The 20,786-nt window shown below is 43.4% G+C and overlaps 1 long non-coding RNA gene across 1 annotated transcript in view; it reads left to right on the forward strand.

The window, feature by feature from the left end:
• Positions 1–10,247: 10,247 nt before the first annotated feature.
• LOC110347702 (uncharacterized) overlaps positions 10,248–20,786 on the forward strand; it is a 65,245-nt gene continuing 54,706 nt past the window's right edge. Inside the window, exon 1 of the long non-coding RNA XR_002392440.2 lies at positions 10,248–11,223. This is a non-coding gene — a long non-coding RNA (uncharacterized LOC110347702). The remainder of the gene's footprint in view (positions 11,224–20,786) is intronic.

The raw sequence follows: 20,786 nt of genomic DNA on the forward strand, positions 1-20,786 counted from the left end.
CTTATCTTAGAGGAAAGGTCTAGTGTTTCCTCGTTAAATGAGATATTAGCCAGGACAAAGATACAGAAACTATTATCTTGGAATGGCATTCTTGGTTCCTAACTTCTTGAGTATTTTTTATTTTTTAATTCACACAGGGCTTTTGACTTTTGTCAAAGGCTGTCTCAGCATCTATGGAGATAATCATAAGATTTTTTTCTCTTCATTAATATAGACTGATAGTGATGAATTTCTAAAAGTAAAATACTGAATAAATTTCATTAATTCATGATTTGTTATTTTCATAATATGATGTTGGATTCTGTTTGCTAAGATTTTATTTAGAAATTTTGCAATGGTATGGGTGATACCTATCTGTATATGTTTTTATGCTATCTTTATATGATTTGGGTGTCACTGTTGTATCTGCTTCACAAAGTGCATTAGGATGCTTTCCTTTTTGTGCTCTTAAAGATTTTATAGAGCATTGAGATAGCAGGTCTTTGAAAGTATAGAATTTTTTGTGTTGGTGCTTTTGCGAGGGATAGTTCTTTAATAAATTTCTGTATTTCTTTTGTGGAAATTGGTCTGTTTGAACTTTCTAACTCTAATGGAAAGGCAATTTCAGTAATTTTTATTTTCCTCAGAAATATTTCACCTGGCTTTTAAAATTCATTTGTGTAGAAGCCTCTATTCTCTCAGAATTGAGAAATTAGAAATTAGAAATTTAGAATTTTTTCTTGTGTTACAAGTTATTTTCTTCTTACTGTTTTTTGTTTTGTATATTTTGATTTCTCCTATTTTTCTTGATCATCTAATGATTTGTTTAATGTATATTTGTGTTTTTAAACTAGGATTTTATTTCTTAACTACATGTACTGCTGCTGCTTCTCTGTTGTCTTTTTTGTTAATGTCTCCTTTTTTGTGCTTTCTTTTGGTTTTCTTTCTCAATTATTTTGTAATATTGAGTTGGAAATTTAATTTTATTGTTGTTGATAAAGTGTTTAGTGCAGTGGATTTTCTTATCATTCCTTGAATTGCATCCATCAAAGCTGATATCTTTTCAGTGTGATTAGGGATGCCGCTTGGAGAAAAAGAATGCAAAATCAGGAATACATAACTAGATATAGGAGCCTGGAAAAGGAGACCTCTTCTTACCACTGTGAAGCTAATGAAATTCAAGTATGATGGCTCCTTACTTCCACTGGCCTTACTTATACTATCCACTTTTGCAAAATTAACCCACGGCTTGGGAATTTACAGCTTAGTGTTTGGTAAGTGGTTGGGATTGTTGAGACTGACAGCAGTAAGGACAGAGCCTGACACTAAGAAGGAAGTGGAAAGAAAATAAACTAATGGTGTTCATATCTTGTGCCAGGTGCTTGGCAGAATTTAGCGCGGTAATATTGGCCACATCCCTGATTGTTGTACTATCACCCTTTGTAAACAATTAGGATTTTCAGAATGTTAAATAGTGTGCTTCAGATCACACCATTGCTAAATGAGTGCTTTGGTTTGAATATCTCCACCAAAAGTCATGGAAATGGAATCCTCATTGTGAGGTACTAATAGGGTGGAAATGGAATCTGTAGTATTTCAAATGAGGTCTCCAGGGTGGGCCTCCTGTAATGGCACTGACGGTTTTATAAGAGGAGGCAGAGGGACCTGTGCTGTCTTGGGACACTGAAGAGAGTCTCCACCACCACAAAGGCCTTTATGGCTCCTTGACCTTGGGCCTCCAGAACCATGAGCTGAATAAACCTTGATTTTTTATAATTTCCCTAGTTTTGGGAATTCAGTAATACCAGCAGAAAATGGACAAAGACAGCAAGCTTCCATGCAGCCTAGTGTCCACCTGAGGCCCACAGTGTTTTAACTTTGCATACCACACTGTTATGCTCAGAAAGGACTGGCCTCCCTGCTCCTCACATCCTCCTGTACAGTCATGGAGTGAAGAAACTTCTACTAGAGAAAGCCACCTGAGAAGGTGAGAACTAGCAGTGCAGCATTACTTTCTGGGGGGAATTGGACCAAGCAAGGTGGGTATGGTAGGTACCTAGTGCTGGGTAACAAATGATCCACAAACAAACATTGTGCTATAGGCTCTGAGGGTTGGAAATCCAAGGGTGGCTTAGCTGAGTGGTTCTGGCTCAAGGTTTCTCCTGAGGTTGTTTGTCAAGTGGTCAGATGGGGCTGAACTATGTTAAGGTCAGTGGGGGCTTAAAGATCTTCTACACCTACTCGTGTTTGTGGATGGGACTCAGTTCTCCCTTGGATGCCTGCTGGAGACTTCAGTTTCTTACCATTAGGGCCCTCCATGGGGCGGCTCCATGGCAGCTTGCCTAGGGTGGGAGACAATGGCCCACTCAAGACAGAAGCCACATCTTCTTGTAACATGTCTTAGAAAGAACATGGCACAATTTCTATTTGTTAAAAATAGAACGAAGTATGGTCCATCATAAGCAGAGTTGACCTACTACACCTTTTATCCCCACCCCTGAGTTTTTGAGACAGGGTCTCACTATATAGTTCCCTATAGTCAATATATAGTCACCGTATAGTTCAAGGTTGACCTTGAACTTGGAAATCCTCCTGCCTCAGCCTTCTGAGTGCTAGAATTAAAGGTGTATTTCTCCATGCCGAGGTAAACTGCACCTTTTGAAAGGAGGAATATAAAAAAATGTATGGACATTGATGGGGCTCAGGATACACTATCCCAAAATAGACACCCTGGCCTTTGAGAAAACCTTAGAAACAAGAAGCTCACTCTTGCCTTCCCCTCGTCCTTCTCCCCTAATGCAGGCCACAAAGCCTTCAGTTCAGAGGTGCCCTCCCTCTGCTGAGAGGAACAGAATGTCTCTGTCTCTGCTGACACAGGGACATCGAGAAGAACCTGAACAAACCGGCCAGGGAAGATCCCTCAGTCTTGTCACCCTCTTTGTCCAGTCCCACCTCTGAATGTCTGTTTCTTTGGATTCCATTTCTTTGGGGTTTTATTTCTCTAGGCTCCCGAGTCACTTATATTAAACACCTGTGCCTTCTTTTCTCACATGGCAGTCCCGGAACAGCAGGGAGAGCAGCAGAGAATGGGTGCATTGTGGATTAATACACTACAAAAAGGGCTGGAGGCATTGCAGGGTGGTGGTGGTGGCATCTGGGGGTGGGCACAGAGACGGGGCTGGATTCCCACAGCAGAAAGGTGGTAAGGACCAAGAAAGAGCCACAGAGATGGAAAAAGCTGTATTTGGAGAACAGTCTGTATCCAGGAACAGTGAAGTTGCCTGTTTCAACTTCTCTAGATTTTTTTTTAAAACTTTTACCTGAATATGCATTAATTTTGAAATCAGAAAATTTGGATCATAATAAAAATTTACACTTGATTGAAAATAAGGATCTACCAAATATGATTGGGAAAGGTCCTTTTCAAGGGCCTTGTTTAAAGCAGGAGACTAAATATTTTGGAAGCAGAATGAGCAGACCATATCTCTGACTGCATGTGGGAGAAAGAGAGGTGAGAGTCAAGGTACCCAAGCATCACCCCTTCAGTCCTCAGGGCTGCAGCAAGAGAAATCTTGTTAAAAATGGGCTTCACAGGGCCGGGGATTTAGCTCAGTGGTTTCACTGCCTGCTGTGCAAGCCCAAGGACACGAGTTCAATCCCCCGTACCAAAAAAAAAAAAAAAAAAGGGCTGCATCATGTTCTTCCTCCTCTGTTCAACGCTCTCTAGTAGTTCCCATCTCACTCCTAAAACAGATAAACAAGCAAACAAAAACACAAATCTCATCAAGTCTCCACTCGGTGTTCCCTTCTCTGCTGCTCCTCTCCCAAGCTGCAGCCCCCTGGAACTTCTGTCCTTCACCCGCTTACCTTTTCTCTGTAGCATACACCGGGACTTAATAGGACTGTGTATTTTATTTGATTTTTTTGTTTCCTCCATTAGAGAATAAATTACAGAATTGCTGGGAGTGTTTTGTTTTGTTTACTGTCTTCTCCCCAGCTTCTGGCACAGATTTAACACCAAGTAGATGCTTATTAACTCCCCGAAAGGGCATAATCTAAGTAAAAAGGACCCAAACATTCTATGTACCACCAAAAGACCTTCAGATCTACCATTACTTTTTAAAAGGTGTGAAATGGTTAGACATCTTTCAATAGGAAGCTTTCTTGGTACATCTAACATTAGATTCCATTTTAAAGAATTCCCTTTCCACATTGTCTGTTTATTTGTTAGTTGATGTCTTTGTTTCAGGGAACAACTCTACTTATGGCTAGAGACTGGAGGTGGTGGTGGTGAGGAACCAGGGTGGGGATTCTGGCAGGAAGGAAGAGGGGTTCCTAGGGCTGGTGGTCTTGCTGGTGCAGCGTAGTCCCTGGCTGCCAGGTATGAGGACAGCACCGGCTCACACACATGTGGCTGCATGCTGCTCTCACGGCAGCCGCTGGCCTTGGCCCTGTGGCCACAGCCCAGTGTGCTCCCACAACAGCTGCGAGTCTGGTTCTGACTGGGGAGGCACGGGCCTGTGGGTGCACAGACCCTTTTCCCTTGGGGGGCTTCTGGGCATCACCCCCCCATCCATGGAGAAGGTGGCTCCAGGTGCCACTCAGGCCTGTGCTCTGTCTTTCTGGGGCAGAATGGAGTCCTGGGTGTCCCAGACCATACTGGGAGCCCCAGAACCCAGTGAGAGCCACTGTTCTGGTGGGGGGGCATTTTAAAATGTGGGGCAGGGTTGATGGACATTCAGGTCTCTGGGCCCTGATGTCCCCTCTGGCTAATTGTTCTACTTATGGAGGTCATTTAGGGTCAAAGAAAGGAGAGGTTTCCTTCCTCAGCCCTTTCTCACCGGCTATAGATAAATAAGCCAATAAGACACCAGGTAACTCTTCTCTATTGCTAAAGATAAATGAGGATAACACAGACCCTAAGCAACCCCAGGGGAATGCATCTGGATTCTGCTGGGTGTTAGGCTCATTTCCCTCCAGCGCCAGAATCAGGGGCTATTAAGCTATTGCTGTATTCCCCGGTGGCCCACCAGGTGGCTGTAGAGTATCACACATTAGCCCAGTGATCAGAGCTGGCCCATGGCCGCTAGGCCACCAGGACCACTCCCAGTATTCTTAGGGGTTCTACCAGACTTGATGTGGACCACCAAGAATAGCCTAAAATAATCCTACCTGATGCCCACAGAGCAATCCCCAGGACCCCTGCATCCTCCCTCTGGGCCTAGGCTGGCACCCTGCCGTGCCCAGCAGGTGACGGGCTGCACTGTGACACCACAGGCGGATGGTGCCATCATCCAGAGCTCTTCTGCAGTGAAAGTAATGAAATGAAGGCCTTCATGGAGCCTGCAGTCTTACTGTACCTTTTCTGACAAGCTTGGGTGACTGTGGTCCCCATGACCAAACGCACCTTGTTCCTTGTTCCCTGATCCCAGATGGCTGCTCATCTGCCAGTCCCTCCCCTTCCTCAAATTCTTATGCTGCTCACATGTAATGGCTTCAGAAAGGCAATAGGTACCCGTCCCAAAAGAGCCAGGACTAACAGAGAATTGTCTAGGCTGCGATGGGCTTTGATGTTTTATTACCTTTGTTTTTAATATGATTAAAAAATGTTTTGATTTGATTTTTAATAATGACTCTTCAACAAGACGATTCCTGAAAACGTAAGTACTGATTTTGGCTGCTGAACCACAGCGGCTACAGGGAGGATATCCTGTGGCTGAAGCGCACACCTGTCCCAGGGCCAGGCCTCCAAGGAGCAATCACGTGCTGTGTTCACTCTTAAGCAGCTGTGACAAACCAAAGTCCTCCCCCATGGTGGGTCCAGGGTTTGTTCTGACAGGTGAGGCGCACAGAGCCCGTCCTGGAGGGCAGAGAAAGCCCGGATGTGGTGCTGTAGGGATGAAGTCTCTCTGCGGCACTGCCCCAGGAGCTAAGTTCATTTCCTTCCGGCTTTCTGTTGTGAAGGGAAGCCTTTCCTGTGGGCTTCCCTTAGGACCGGAAATGCAGTCTCACCCTCAGGTGCAGACCCCTGAATTCAAGTGTGGGCCCCTCTACTTGGCAGCTTTGCATGGTCGGGCCAAGTCTCCTCCCGAGATGCTGAGTCTCAGCTTCCTTACCCGGCAAAATGAGGGTGATGTGGCCACCTGATGCAAGGACTCAGCGGTGCCTAGGACGGGCGGGGTGAAGGACAGGGTCCTGCCCCGCCCCACAGCCCCGGGGACTCATCTGTAGGGGCTGGAATCCTTTTCCAAGCATCGCGGTTCTTGAGAGCCAACTGGACGTGGGAAGTTCTTGCATTTGCAGACTCTGTAACACAAAGAATGACTTTGTCTCACAAAACTCGAGAGTGGGAGGCAACTTAGAGGTGTCCAAGGGAAACCAGATTTGAGGCCACGGAGCAGGTTTTCCAAAGCATTTTGCGATGAGGCCCAGACTGAGCTGTGGCCTGGCTGTCCCCTGGCTGTGGGCGCCGTAAGGCGCTCGCTGCGGGGCTGGGCGTGCCCGGCGGGGTGGAGCCGCGGAGGGAGAGAGCCTGGGGGAGGCTGGGGCCCCGCGTCCGGGTCCGCAGGCTGTGGTGAGGACAGGTTCCGCTAAGGGCACCTGCAGGGGGCGCCTGCTGCTCACGCACCTGGTGGGCCCCGGCCGCGGAAGGAGCCCTGGAGGAGCCGCTGGCCGCCGTGGACACCCGCAGGCCAGCGGCCCCTGTGTGAGCTGCGAGGGCGCGGACCTGCGGTGCACGTGGCTGATGCTTCATTTCTTCCTCAGCTCACTCAAGACTTCTCTTGCGGCCAGCCCTAATTTAGAAGAGAAAGAATTCTAGAAATCAGCGCCCTAGTTTTTACATCGACTTGAGAATTAGCCCTCATCAAGTTGTTCCAGGCCTCTACACTTCTGCATGGAAAACTGTCCTCAATCGCACGACCTGGGAAACTCCGACAGTACCTTCAAAACCCTGCAGAGACCTATCCTTCTCAGAGAAAATTTCCCCGATGCTTCCCCTCCGGGACAGTTCTACACCTTCCATCTTAGCATGTGTAAACTTCAGGGACACACCTGCAAAGGTCAGGACACTGAAGAAACGGCTCTAAGTAGCTGAGTAACTTCCCCAGGACCACACGATGAGAACAAGTATCAAAGCTACTCCTATCTATGGCTCTGGAAAACGAAGGAAGACTTGGTCCCCGCCCATGAGAAACTACTGAGGAGGGGAAAGAGGCAGTGCAGGTAAAGTAGCTGGCGAACTGCACTGTGCCCGAGATTGCCTCAGTCTCCAGCCAGTAGGAAGATAAGACATCCCCCTGCTGCTGTCTGTGCGCAGCCGGGATTGCAGGGTCATTAGCCTGTGAGTCGGGAGTGACAGTCCGTCAGCCCACTCTCTGCGGCCTCAAGCAATTCCTGTTTGTGACGGACTCTAGTTTCCTTGTCTGGAAATACAGACCTGGATGGGTTGCTAGGAGACCCTTCATTAGTTGAAAGGGGCCGTTCTTATATTGCACCAGCAGAGGGCGCTAAATCCAGCTTTTGGTTTCTGAGGGAAGGGATGTTTTACTCGGGAGAGCCCAAAAGAAGGTAAGCTGGTGTGTTGAAAGTGGGTGGATTTGTGCGGAAGCAATCAGGGTGTGACACTGCAGTTCTCATGACCACCCACGTCTGTCTGCGAAGCTCATCTCCAGGTACTCGACGGCTTCCTTGTGCTCCTCCAAGCATTACCCAGAAGTAAGGGCTGGCCTCAGGGCCCTCCCTCCCCCCCCCAGTGGGGATTGAACCAAGGGCCTTTGTACTGAGTGACACCCAGCCCTTTTTAGTTTTTGAGGTAGGGTCTCACTAAGGTACACAGACTGGCCTCGAATTTGCAATTCTCCTCCCTCAGCCTCCCCTGTAGCTGGAATCACAGGCATGTGCCACCCTGCCCCTCCATCCCTCACTTCTTAGTACCACCCTTTCTGACCAACCTACATAAAATAGCTGCCACCAAATTCATTTCATGCTTTGTTTAATTTTTTTTTAATTGTGGCAAAAGACACTATAACATAAAATTTACCATTTAACCACTAAAAAGTTAAAATTATACTGAAATAAGTATAACATAAAAATTTTGTACCTTAGCTTCCTTTGTGGTGCTGGGAATCGAACTAAGGGCCTCACTCATGCTAGGCAGGTTCTCTACCACCAAGCTACATCCCCAAACCTGCCTTAGCTATTTCAAAGGGAATGGGTTAGTGTAAAATGCATTCACACTGGTGTGCAACGAATCTTCAGCGCTCTTTTAATCTTGCAAAGCTGGAAACTCTGTACCTATTAAATAACAACTTCCCATTCCTTCCTCCCCTCGGCCCCTGGCAACAACCATTCAATTTTCTGCCTCTATAAATCTGAGAACTCTGGGTACCTTAGCAGCCACAGTCGTCAGAGTATTTGTCTTTCTGTGCCTGGCTCATTCACGCAGCATAAGGTCTTAGCATAAGGTTCCTCTGTGTTGTAGCATGTATCAGGACTGACTTTCTTTTTAAGGCTGAATAATATGCTCTGCCATGTGTACATTACCTTTTGTTTATCCATTTATCCTCTGAGGAACTCTCAGGTTGTGTCCTGTGTGCCATTAGGAACATGGGTGACACATACATGTTTGAGTTCCTACTTTTAGTTCTTTTTTCTCTGCTTTATTTTTCTGCACAGTGCCATGCAACTGCTCACCCTTCACCCCCAACCAGAGATATAACTATTTTAGAAGAAAAAATAACCCTAAAGGTTGTAGCTGTTCCCTTAAAGGACATTAAGCAACTAATCTTGCACTTTTATTCTAATACTCCATTTTAAATGCCTGTAAATACTTAGTTTCCTGAATGCTTTTTGGATCAGCTTTTGGATCTTACCTGTTTTGTCATTAATGAGTTAATAAAGCTTTGATAGAGGTGCTTTCTAGATTTGCATGAGAGTCATGTTTTTAACTTTAAAATCATGCATTGATATTCCAGATTTTTTTTTTAACCAGGAGCGTAAATCTGCCTTGTGGGGTAAAATTCAGCATACTACCATTTATAATGCTATGTAAGTCAGGTTGGGTATTCAGGTGATCTGGGGTCACCTGAGCTAAGCAACACAAATGCTTGCTGTGTCTGGGACTTTTTAAGTTGTGGTTCATGGTTGTATACTCTGAGGGCCTGGAAATTCTGGGGAGCTTTTGTGGACCTGGACCTGCTAGGTCCAGGAGACATGGCATATCTGCATTTTTTTTCTTCTGGTGCCAGGGCTTGAATGCAGGGCCTTTGCACTGAGCTACATTCCCCACCCTCCACCTCCACGTAAAAGTATTTTTTGAGACAGAGTCTTGTTAAGTTGCCAAGTTGCCCAGGCTCGTCTCAAATTTGTGATCGTCCTGCCTCAGCCTCCAGGACTGCTGGAATTACAGGTGTGCACTGCCACACCCGACTTGGCGTGACTGTTTTGGTGCCACAGTGGCCAGCACTGCCCAGGTCTCTTCATGAGCCATCGAATGCTGACAGCCTGTTGTGTAATTACGCTCACAGTCCTCACAAAAGAGACACTACTTGCAGGTGCAGAATGAGCCTGGGCGGGGTGGGGTGGGGGGTTTCAGCAACTCTGAAGACCGTGGTTGACGTGAAAATTCGAGAAGAAAGACTAAAATGAAGCGGCTATGTGTACATCGGAAGGGCTGAGGGGATTTTTCCTGTGTCTGCCATTTCAGCTAAGATCCAAGCTGAGAGGTAAAAGCAGGAGGTGCTGCCTCCCGGGGGGGCAACCTCTTTCACGGGGGCAGATGACCCACAGGGGGCAGCAGTCTGCCTGGGGCAGACACGCCTGCACCGGCTTTGCTGAGGGCCAGCTGCAGAACGGGCTCTCTTGAGGACAGCCTCTCACACCCCATCCTGGTGATATAAGAGGACGGTTGGGTGGGCTGTGATTTGGGGAAGTGCAGAATCCAGGAAAGGAGCTCTTAAAACTCTTCTTCTCCCCACCGGTGAGGAAAGAGAAACATTCTCTTACCCCGAGAGAATCCTTGTGAACGTGGGGCACCCCTGGCCCCCGGGCCCCGTGGAAAGCATCGTCCCATTGGTGTGGAGGGACGGAAAAGGAGCAGAGGGCACGGGATGGTCAGGTGGCAAAAGGCCAAGGGTGGCCTCCTGGTTTCTCTGTGGGTCAGGGAGATGGCAGGGGAGGGCTTGCTGGCTGTGGGGCTGTGGGACACAGCTCTAGCGGACGTGCTGTGCCCTTTGGAGGACTGTGGCCTGGGGACCGGCGGAAGATGGGGTGAGGGTTTTAGGGACTCCCATCCCCGAGGGCTGCCCACTGTGTGACTGTCTTATGGAGCCCTGGGTCGGTGAAGGGGGCCTGCCGAATGAGGCAGGCCAGGGCAACTCCTAATGGAGGGGACATCTGCCCCCACCCCGGTCCCCGAGCCTTGAAGGATGCAGAGAAGGAGAGGATCCCAAAGCAGAGGCCCCTCTCCCAGGACTCAGAGCCCAAACCTAACGCTCCCACAGGGCGTGGGGCCAGCGCTGGGTGAATAGGAGGTGGTGGTTTGCAGGCGATGACACCTGGAAGGAAAGCAGTTGACAAGGACCAAAACATGTCCCGCCCAGTCCGTCAGCCCAACCGTGATGGAACTTGGAGTTCTAGACAGTTGGAGCCACTGGAAAAGCAAACACAAGTCTCCGAACCCTCTATACCTCAGTTTCCCCATCTGGAAAATGAAGATAACCCCTGTCTGTTAGAGGAGTGGGGATTGGCCAAATGACACGACGTGCTCCGAAGAGGGCCTTCCACACCAAAGACGCTCTAAGCCCTAGATGTCAGTCATTCTCCCAACGCGCCTGCGCAGTATATCAGCTAAACCTATTTTCTTCCTACTTTATTCATCTGCAGATGTCCCTGGGCCGGGAGCGGAGTCCTGGGGCCAGAGAGGGAGAAGGAGCCTTGCCATGGTTGGTTATGGCTTGTCCCCAAAGGAAAAAGCGGGAAGTTCTTGGCCGGAAGTGTGGTGTGGAGGTGCTGAGCCTTTCCCAGGTGAGGCGTGTGGAAGGCAAAGAGCCCACCTTGCTCCACCCTCTGGGGATTCCTGCTGCCTCGTGGAGGGGTTGGGCAGGTGCAGGCGGTTGTCAGAGAGCGAGCCCCACGCGCCTGGCCCTCCTGTGCTGGCCTCCACTCTCCTTTGCTCAGCCATTTTGGGATGTAGCCAGGGGACTCTGGTGCCATCACCTCTTGGACCCTCCAGCTGCCAGAATTGTGAGTCATAATAGTTGTGCTTACTTTTGTTGTTCTTTGCTATGTTTAGATTTTTAAAACTGGATATGAGAAAGTATAATGCTTTGATACATGTACCCTGGTAAGAGAAAAACTGAGATGTTCCAACAGCCAGAAGATGGAAAGGAAGAGATGCAGAAGTGTTATCAACCCTGCTGGCTCTTTTCCTACTCAGTACCATTTCCTACTCAGTACAATTTGTTGGAGCAGGCAGAAAATTTTGTTGAATGGCCAAAGAAAGGAAAAGGGGAGTTCGTCCTCTAAAGTCATCTTCTCCCAGGAGTCTGGGTTTTTCCCGGGACTGGATTATGGGGTGTGTGCTGTGTACAGTGTCCTCACCTCTTCATGTGAAGGAAAGGTGATTTCCAAGATCCAGGGTGGCACCTCTTTTCCTCCCTGATTTGGACATAACTGTATCTGTCATGGGGCTGGAGGGCATATTTTCATGGTCATAATGAGACTGTAATGAGCCAGGGCCATCTGGAGTGTCTGCATGGTGTGCCCACCGGATCAAGCTGAGAAATATGGGAACTCTGTATTGGGGAGCCAGGAGCTTGTGATTATCTGCATTTAGGCTTCAACTTGCAAGCAGGCAGCAAAGTTGGCAGGAAAACGAGCTATCCAGTAATTTGGGGGTTCATACTGGTAACAGGAGAGGTTCGTCAGTAATAAGTCATGGGCTGAAAAGAACAGAAAGACATTTCACCTTCTTGAGTATATGTTAAAACCTTAACTAAAATCCCGTCACCGCTGACCAGCAGGGTCCTGCACCCTAGATACCTATGAACTTTTGGAACTGTTAACACCCCTGAGCCCAGAAACAACAATCACCACACTTTATGGACCTCCTACCTCCCCCAACTTCCCCAGTATGGTGCCACCCCACCCTTCTTCCCTGTGGCTGATATAGGTTGCAGTGTTTTCCTTCCCTGATGGTAACGAACAACGCCCTTGGCTTGGGTCCCATGTATGTTTTCTAATTGCTCTCCAGCCCCGATGCTGGGGCCTGGGGAACCTATCCCTCCTGAACCTGGTTCATTTCTGACTGGTCTCCATAACAGCTCAGGAAGCCCTTTTGTTTCTCATATCTGTTGTTCTCAGGAGGTTAGGTTTAATAACACAGTGTGTAATGCTCAAATCTGGGTAAATACATTTATCCACTCAAGCATTTATCATTTCTTTGTGATAAAAACATTATTTTTTTCACTTTTTTGATATACACAGTGCATTATCATTGTCTTCCATCTTGCTAGATGGTAGCTCTGATGCAATAGCACACCAAAACTTATTTTTCATATCTACCCGTAACCTAGTATTTATTGATAAACCTTCCCCCATCCCTCTGCTCCCCCACTCTCCCCAGCTTCTCTTCCCTTTTTTTTGGTACCCAGGATCAAACTCGGGACCTTTCGTTTGTGAGGCAGGCGGTGGAACCACTAAGCTAAATCCCTGGCGCTACCCAGCTTCTCTTAATGACCATTGTTCTCTCAACTTTTGTAAGAAATGTTTTTTTTTTTTTTTTAGATTCCACATATAAGTGAGATCATTTGGTATTTGTTGTTCTGCTCCTGGCTTATTTCTGTTAACACAGGGTCCTCTGATTCCATCCAGGTTGTAGCAAATGACAGGATTTGTGGCCGAAGGGTGTTTCTTTGTGTATGTGTACCACATTTTCTTTATTATTCAATGGATAGACACTTGGATTCTTTCCATTTCTTGGCTGTTGTGAATAGTACTGTAATAATCGCAGGAGAGCAGACGTTTCATAACAGGCTGATTTCCTTACCATTGGATATATGCCCAGAAGTGGGATTGTGGGGTCCCATGGTAGTTCTATTTTTAGTTTTCTGAGGAATTTCCATAGTTTTCCATAATGACTGTGCTAATTTACATTCCTACCAAAAGTATTTAAGGAGTCCTCTTTCTTCATAGCACTTGTCTTTTGTCTTTTTTGATAGTAGTCATTCTAATTGGAGTTGAAATCTCATTGTGGCTTTGATTTGCATATTCCTAACAATTAGCAATGATATTAAGCATTTTTTCATGTACCTGTTTGTCGTTTGTATGTCTTTTTTGGGAAATGTCTATTGCCTGTTTTAAAATCAGATTGTTATCATTTGCTACTAGTTGTCTGAGTTCCTTGTATATGCTGGACATTAACCTCTTGTCAGATGTTATGTTCTCTTGTTTTGCAGGTTTTTCCTTCACTCTATTGATTGTTTCCTTTGCTGTGCAGCAGCTTTTTAGTTTGATGTCATAACATTTGTTTATTTTTGCTTTTGTTTCCTATGACTTGGAGTTTTATCCAAAAGAAATCCTTGATCATTCCACATTCCTGAAGCATTTCCCCGTGTGTTCTTTTAGTAGTTTTATAGTTTCAGATCTTATATTAATTCTTTGATTCATTTTGGGCTGATTTTTGTGTATGGTGAGAGACAAGGGTCTAGTTTTATTCTTCAGCATGTGGACATCCAATTTACCAGCGCTGTGTATTGTAAAGGCTGTCCTTTGTTCAATGCATGTTCTTAGCACCCTTAACAAATACCAGCTGGCTGTGGGCATAAGGTTTTACTTCTAGGCTCTTTTTTGTATTCCTTTGTCTTTGTGTCTGTTATAACATAAGTATAATGCTGTTTGGATAATGATAGCTTTGTGGTGTACTTTGAAGTCATGTAGCCTGATAGTTCATTTTTTGTTCTTTTTTGGTCAAGATTTGCTTTATTAAAAAAAACATTTGCATTGACTATTTGTATTGTGTGTATGTGCACATGTGCATGTGTGCGTGTGCATGTGTGATTCCATATGAGTTTTAGGATTTATTCTAGCTCTGCGAAGAATGTCTTGGTATTTTGATAAGGATTGCTTTGAATCTGTAGATCACTTTAGGTAGTGTGGATATTTAAATAATGCTGATTCTCTCAACCCTAGAACTCAGAATCAATTTCTCTCTCAAAATCTCTCTCTCTCTCTCTCCTCTTTGGTTAAATTTATTCCTAAGGGTATTTTGTTTTCTTGGTAGCTACTGTAAATAGGATTGCTTTCTTGATATCTTATTCAGAAAACACCATTGGCAAATAGAAGCGCTGTTGATTTCTGTATGTTGATTTTGTACTATCTGTTCCTGGATTTTCTTTCATGAGAGGCTTTTTATTATTGAATCAATCTCATTAATTATTGATCTGTTCTGGTTTGCTATTTCTGGATGATTCAGTTTTGGTAAGTTGTATGTGTCTAAGACCTTGTCCATTTCTTTTAGGTTATTAAAAGCCATGTGGTTATTCATAATACTCTCTAATGATCCTTTGTATTTCTGTGATGTCAGTCGTATTTCCTTTCTGTTTCTGCTTTTGTGTATTCTCTTTTTTAGTCTAGCTAGGCATTTGTTAATTTTATCTTTTTGAAAGATCAGCTCTTCATTTTGTTGATTTTTCGGGTCTCATTTATTTCTGCTCTGATCTTTATCATTTCCTTCCCCCTATAATGGGTTTGGGTTGTTCTTGTTTTTGTAGTTCCTTGAGGTGTAATGATATGATTGTCTAGTTGAGATCTTTCTCTTTTCTGCTGTAGGCATTGATTGCTGCACACTTTCTTCTTAATACTGCTTTTTTGTGTCTCATAGGTTTTGGTATGTTGGTTTCCATTAACATTTGTTTCCAGACATTTTAAAATTTTCATCTCAATATTTTTACTGTCTATGGGATATACAGATAAATATTGTTTAATTTATATGTATTTGTTCAGTTTCCAAAGTCGTCATCTTATTAATTTATAGCTTTATTGAGATGTTGGAAAAGATACTTGATATGATTTCAAATTTTAAAAATTTGTTGAAATGCTTCTTGGCCTTTTGGCTAAGATCAAGTGTAAAAAATTTGTTGAGGTTTGTTTTGTGGCCTGTCATATCCTGAAGAATGTCCCATGTGCTGATGAGAATGTACATTCTGCAGTTGTTGATAGGAATGTTGTGCAGATGTGTGTTAGGTCCATCAGTCCAGGGCAGACATGTCCAGTCTGCAGTCCACAGTCCTCTTGCCCTCTTTTAAAAAAATGTTACAATAACAAACATTGAAAAAAGGATGTTTTACACTGAGAGAATGGCTGCTATCATGAAATCAACGAATAACAAATGCTGGCCGGGCTGTGGGGGAAAAAGGAATCCTTCTCCATTGTTGGTGGGAGTGTGGACTGATGCAACCACTGTGGAAGTCAGTATGGAGATTCCTCAAAGAACTAGGACTAGAGGTCCCATTTGACCCACCTATTCCCCTGCTGGGGATCTTCCCAAAAGAATTAAAAGAATCATACCACAGAGATATATGTGTACCCATGTTTATAGTGGCACAGTTTGTAACAGCTAAAACTTGGAAACAGCCCAAATGCCCATCACCTGGAAACTGGATAAAGAAAATGTGTGTGTTTTTATAAATAGAGAACTACTCAGCCATAAAGAATGAGAAATTAAGGGCTGGGGATTTAGCTCAGTGGTTTCACTGCCTGCTGCACAAGTACAAGGACCTGAGTTCGATCTCTGGTACCAAAAAAAAAAAAAAAAGATTCATTAAAGAATGAGAAATTAGAGACATTTATAGCTAAATGGATGCACATTGAGGTGACACTCTTTAGAATTTTCTTTTTTTTTGGTACCAGGGATTGAACTTGGGTCCTTGCGCTTGTGCAGCAGGCAGCAAAACCACTGAGCTAAATCCCCAGCCCTTGAGGTAATACTCTTAAGTGAAATAAATAGGACACACATGTGCAAATACTGAATAGTTTCCTCTGGTGTGGGAAACTGAAAGTGTAAAAAAGGATCAAAAGGCATAATAGATAATGTGAAATAGGAAGAAAAGATCCAAAGGGGAAGTGGGAGGGATTGGGGAAAGGAAAGAAGGGAATGGGATTAATATGAGAAAATGGAAACAAAGCTTTTTTTAAATAGGGAGAGGTGGAGGGGTTGAAGGGAGGGCAGAAGAATGGGGAAAAAATAAGAATGTCATTTTATTGTCTACCTAAAATGTACCAACAAAATCAAAAAAAGAAAAAAGAATGTTTTGTTACTTATATGCATTAACTATATATTTTATATGCACCCCAAGACAATTCTTCCTCACTTAGTATAGTCCAAGCAAGCTAATAAGGTGGACCCTGGTCTAGGGTGAAGTTCACCTCTGCTGTTTCTCTGTTGATTTTCTGTGTGGATGGTCTGTCCATTGCTGAAAGTGGGGTGTTCAAGTCCCCAGCTCCTGCTGTATTGGAGTCTCTCTCTTTCCTTACGTCTATTAATATTTTCTTTGACTTGACTCAGGCTTAGCCTTTATTCCAAATGAAGCACTTAGAATGCCATGCAGCAGGGCCAAGAGTTTCAGACTTTTAAAAAATGTGCATAGGAATCATCTAGGGATCTTTATAAAATGCAGTTATAAGTCAGGTGTCGATTGGGACCAGTGATTCTGTGTTGTTTTGGGAGCTCACAGGTAGTGTTGAGTGAGGCTAGGGTAAATTATTTAAACACAATGAACTTGTTCCCATCTGAAACTGGATTGCCATGAGAATTAAATGAGATAATATTTGTCAAGAAGTTTTGTTGTTTTATGGTACCGGGGATCGAACTCAGGTCCTTGCACTTTGTCAAGAAGTTTTTTTGAAAAAAATTTCTTTCTGGAGCTGGGTGTGGTCCCACACCCCTGTCATCCCAGCACCCTGGGAGGTGATGGAGGATCTTGGGTTAAAGGCCAGTTGGACTGCAGAGCGGGACACTGTCTAGAAAAAAAATCCTTTTTGCATCCCATGACATCTTCACCTCCCAGGTGTAACCATGTGCTCTCCTTAATATCACTAGTGGTTCCTGACATAAAATTGGGCCTGAATGCTCAGTGATGAGTGTATGGGCTGTGGAGAAATCTAGGGTTTTTTTTTGTTATTCTGATTAAAAATGCCAATTCTGATTTATCTTACAAATGCTACAAGAACACCATTAGCTCAATCTTAAGTCATAAATACTAGAGCTAGCTAGAGTTTAACCTGAGTTTTAGACTCTGAGCTCAGTTTTTTATCTGCCTTGACCTGTGGTCATTAACTATGAGCTCTATCGCCAAAAGTCAATATTCTTCACCAGTTTTTGAGTACAACTTTGTAGATAATTAATTTTCAGTAGTTTCGTTCAGAATCATTTTTTTAAAAAGTAAGTGTTAAATGAAAAGTGCAGATGGGGCTTCTGAAGTTTTGTTGCTTGGTTTAGCTTTATGGAGAAATTAGAAGTTTTTAGAATGGTGGTTCTAGAAACTTCAGTAGGGATTGGATATGCCCAGAGGACTTTGTTTTTGTGTGTGTGGTGTTGATCAAACCCAAGGCCATGCAAAGGCCAAGTCACATGTTCTTATGCTGAGCTATCCTCCGCATCTCTGGAGGACCTGCCTGGAGGAAGGTATAAGTTTCTGATGTAGGTCTAGAGTAGGGTCCAACAATTGGCATTTTTGACAAATTCCCAGTGATTAGTGGTTAGGGGACAGAAAACACCTTCACCACTATTCCAGAACAAAGTAGGGAGATACTTCTTTCTCCAATGGAAAGGGATCAAGAGGCGAAGGGAGGGGAGAGGGAGGGGAAGGGATGAAAGAAGGGATTAAGACATGTTATGTACTTGTACCAACTCCCCACAAGGAATGTGAACAGTATGCTGAAAATAAGTACTAATAAAACTTAAAAAATTAAGAACTAGTGCTAGATACTGTGCATGTGGCCAAACATTTCCTGGCCTTACTTTGATTAACTATATACAGGATAGGTGCTAACTTCATGTTGATACCAGCTTCATTCATATATATATAAATGATGCGATCTATATAAATTTTTTATGTATCTATATAAATTCTTTAAATTGTATACCCAAGTATCTCCTCTGCTATTTAATATTTTCCTTTGGAGTTCTCGTTTTTGTTGCCATGTTGTTTTTTCTTCTTTCCCTTTACTATGAAGCTGCAGTGAATGCCTTCACGCATGTACCTCCAGGTGCTTGTGTTTAAATACGATGAGACTGGGTACACAGCTCAGTGGCAGAGCCCTTGCTTAGTGTGTGCAAGGCCATAGGTCTGATCCCCAGTACCTCAAATAACAAGGATAATTTTCTAGATGTAGGATTATTGTGCCAAAGGGGATATGACAGTAAAAAAATACCAGTTTGCCTCCAAACATTGCAGTAATTTATACTCCAACCAACAGTATTAACGCCTATTTCAGGAACTATCTCACAATCTTTTTTTTTTACTAGCATATCTATCTCAACTAATTAACACATTTTTGTACATAGAATTAGATAATTATTTAAGATAAAGTGGAATCTTATATATTTTGGACTACAGAATTCTATGAGGAAAATTATCCAGGTATAAAACCACGTAATTCAAATTAATATCTTAAATAATGTATGAGTTGTTTTTTTCTAAACTAAAACCTCAGTATTCAGGTTTAATTGCAGCATTGGCACTTTGCAACAGATATGTAGGTTTTGGGTTGCAGTTTGGGGACTTGTCTCTAAAAGGTTTCCCATCACTGATCTGTACTCAAACTCATCAGGCCACCAAGCGATAGTTTTAGAAGTGGCTCCTTGTAACCCCTGGCCAAATTTGATGGTATAAGCTGGAAGGCCCCTAATGTCCAACTGGTAGGACATTCATTTACATGCTAAGTCTCATGCTAAGCAGAAAAGGCAGCCTTCAAAGTTGGAAGATAAGCTGTTAATAGTATTGCTTTGAGAGAATCCCTTATAAAAGTAACCGAAGGTGAACAAATGCTCATAAACATTACCATCCCTGATTACTCTGGAGTCACAATACTTCAGAGATATGACTGTAAATGAGACACCAAAGGAGAATAACACCACATTCTTCAAAAGTTTATTCTGTTTTTCAGTACCAGTGGAAGGAGATAGGAGATTTTACAGGTGGAAGAAGTCAGGTCACCCACTATACCTGTCACTATAGATGAAGACTCAGGTATAAGAGAGACCTTCAGCACATGGCTCCCAGTGTCCTCATGATAACTGCAAATCAAAATTTATAAGACACAACAAAATAAGTAATCAAAACATTACTAGAAAAGAATCACTTAACCACAAAAGAAGACTGTAAAAGAGGGAGAAAGAAACTGAAAGGGGAAGTCCACATGTACACTGTGGTGATTAAGCATAAATGTGTCAACTTGATTGGTTTGGGAGCCACCCAGGGGATTAGTAAAGCACACTTCTGGGTGTGTCTGGATGGGTCATGGAAGTGTGGCCATGGGTAATATATGTGGTCCTTGGTCTCTTCCTCTCTGTTGCTGTTCCCTGCTCTGCTTCCCAGCCACCATGAACTAAGCAGGTTTGCACCATCATGGCCTTTGGCTCTGATGTTCCTGCTGTGAGGCTAGCCAACCGCGGATTGAATACCCTGACACTGTGAGCCAAATCAAGCCACTCCTCCATTAAGTTGTGAGTGTTGGTTATTATGTCCCAGTGACAGAAAAGCTGATAATGCCCTAAAGAATAAGTACCAAAGTGGGAATTGTAACATCTTGTCCTCAATAATGACCCCAATGTAAATGGATTAGATTCTCTAAGCAAAAGATAGTGATAGACTGGATTAAAAATTAAACTGAACTATGTGCTGCTTACAAATAATTCACTTTACCTCTACACATACACATAGTATGAAAGCGAAGGAATGCAAAAATATTCCATGCAAATAGAGCCCAAGAGAAGCAGAAGTGGCCGTATTTATATCAGATAAAGTAGACTATATCAAAGCAGTAAAAAGGAAGATCATTATATAATGATAAAGGGGTCAGTTCAGCAAGAAAATAACAATTATAAATGTACCCAATATCGGAACACTTAAATATACAACCATATTTTTTTGGTTTTAAAAATAAAATTTTTTTTGCCACAATCATTTCAAGAATTCAGGAAATAAAGAGAAAATAGTACAATGAACATCCATATGCCCATATACAATGTATTTCAACAGTTGTTCACATTTTGCCATATTTGCTTCATTTATATTCATCAATTTTGCTGACCCACTTGATAATAAATTATAGATACCAGGATACTTTTCCCCAACAGTATGAGTCTTTAAAAACTAAGGAGAAGTAAAAGAATTAAGATATATTGTGTACATGTACCAATGTTCCACAATGAATGTACTCACTATATACTGAATACATGTACTAATAAAAAAATTAAAATTAAGAATATTCTTCTACATAACTACAGTACCATCATCACATCTTTAAAATATTCATTATAACTTCCTGAAATCATTTAACACCCAGTTCATATAAGAATTTCTCTGACTTTCATGTCTCTTTTATAAATCTTTTGCTTATTGGAACCAGAGTAAAAGGTTTTACACATTGCATTTTACTCTTAAGTCCTTTTAAATTCAAAGCAGAGATCAGAAAATCTTTCTAGTTAAGAGACAGATAGGTAGTCTTTATAAATACTTTTGGTATACTAGGAATTTAATCCAGGGCTTCATATATGATAGGCTGGTACTTCACTACTGAATTAG

Source organism: Heterocephalus glaber, unplaced genomic scaffold (genome assembly GCF_053883595.1).
Source record: "Heterocephalus glaber isolate CG9 unplaced genomic scaffold, H.glaber_assembly_v1.0 deba00001481, whole genome shotgun sequence".
Classification (NCBI taxonomy): domain Eukaryota; kingdom Metazoa; phylum Chordata; class Mammalia; order Rodentia; family Bathyergidae; genus Heterocephalus; species Heterocephalus glaber.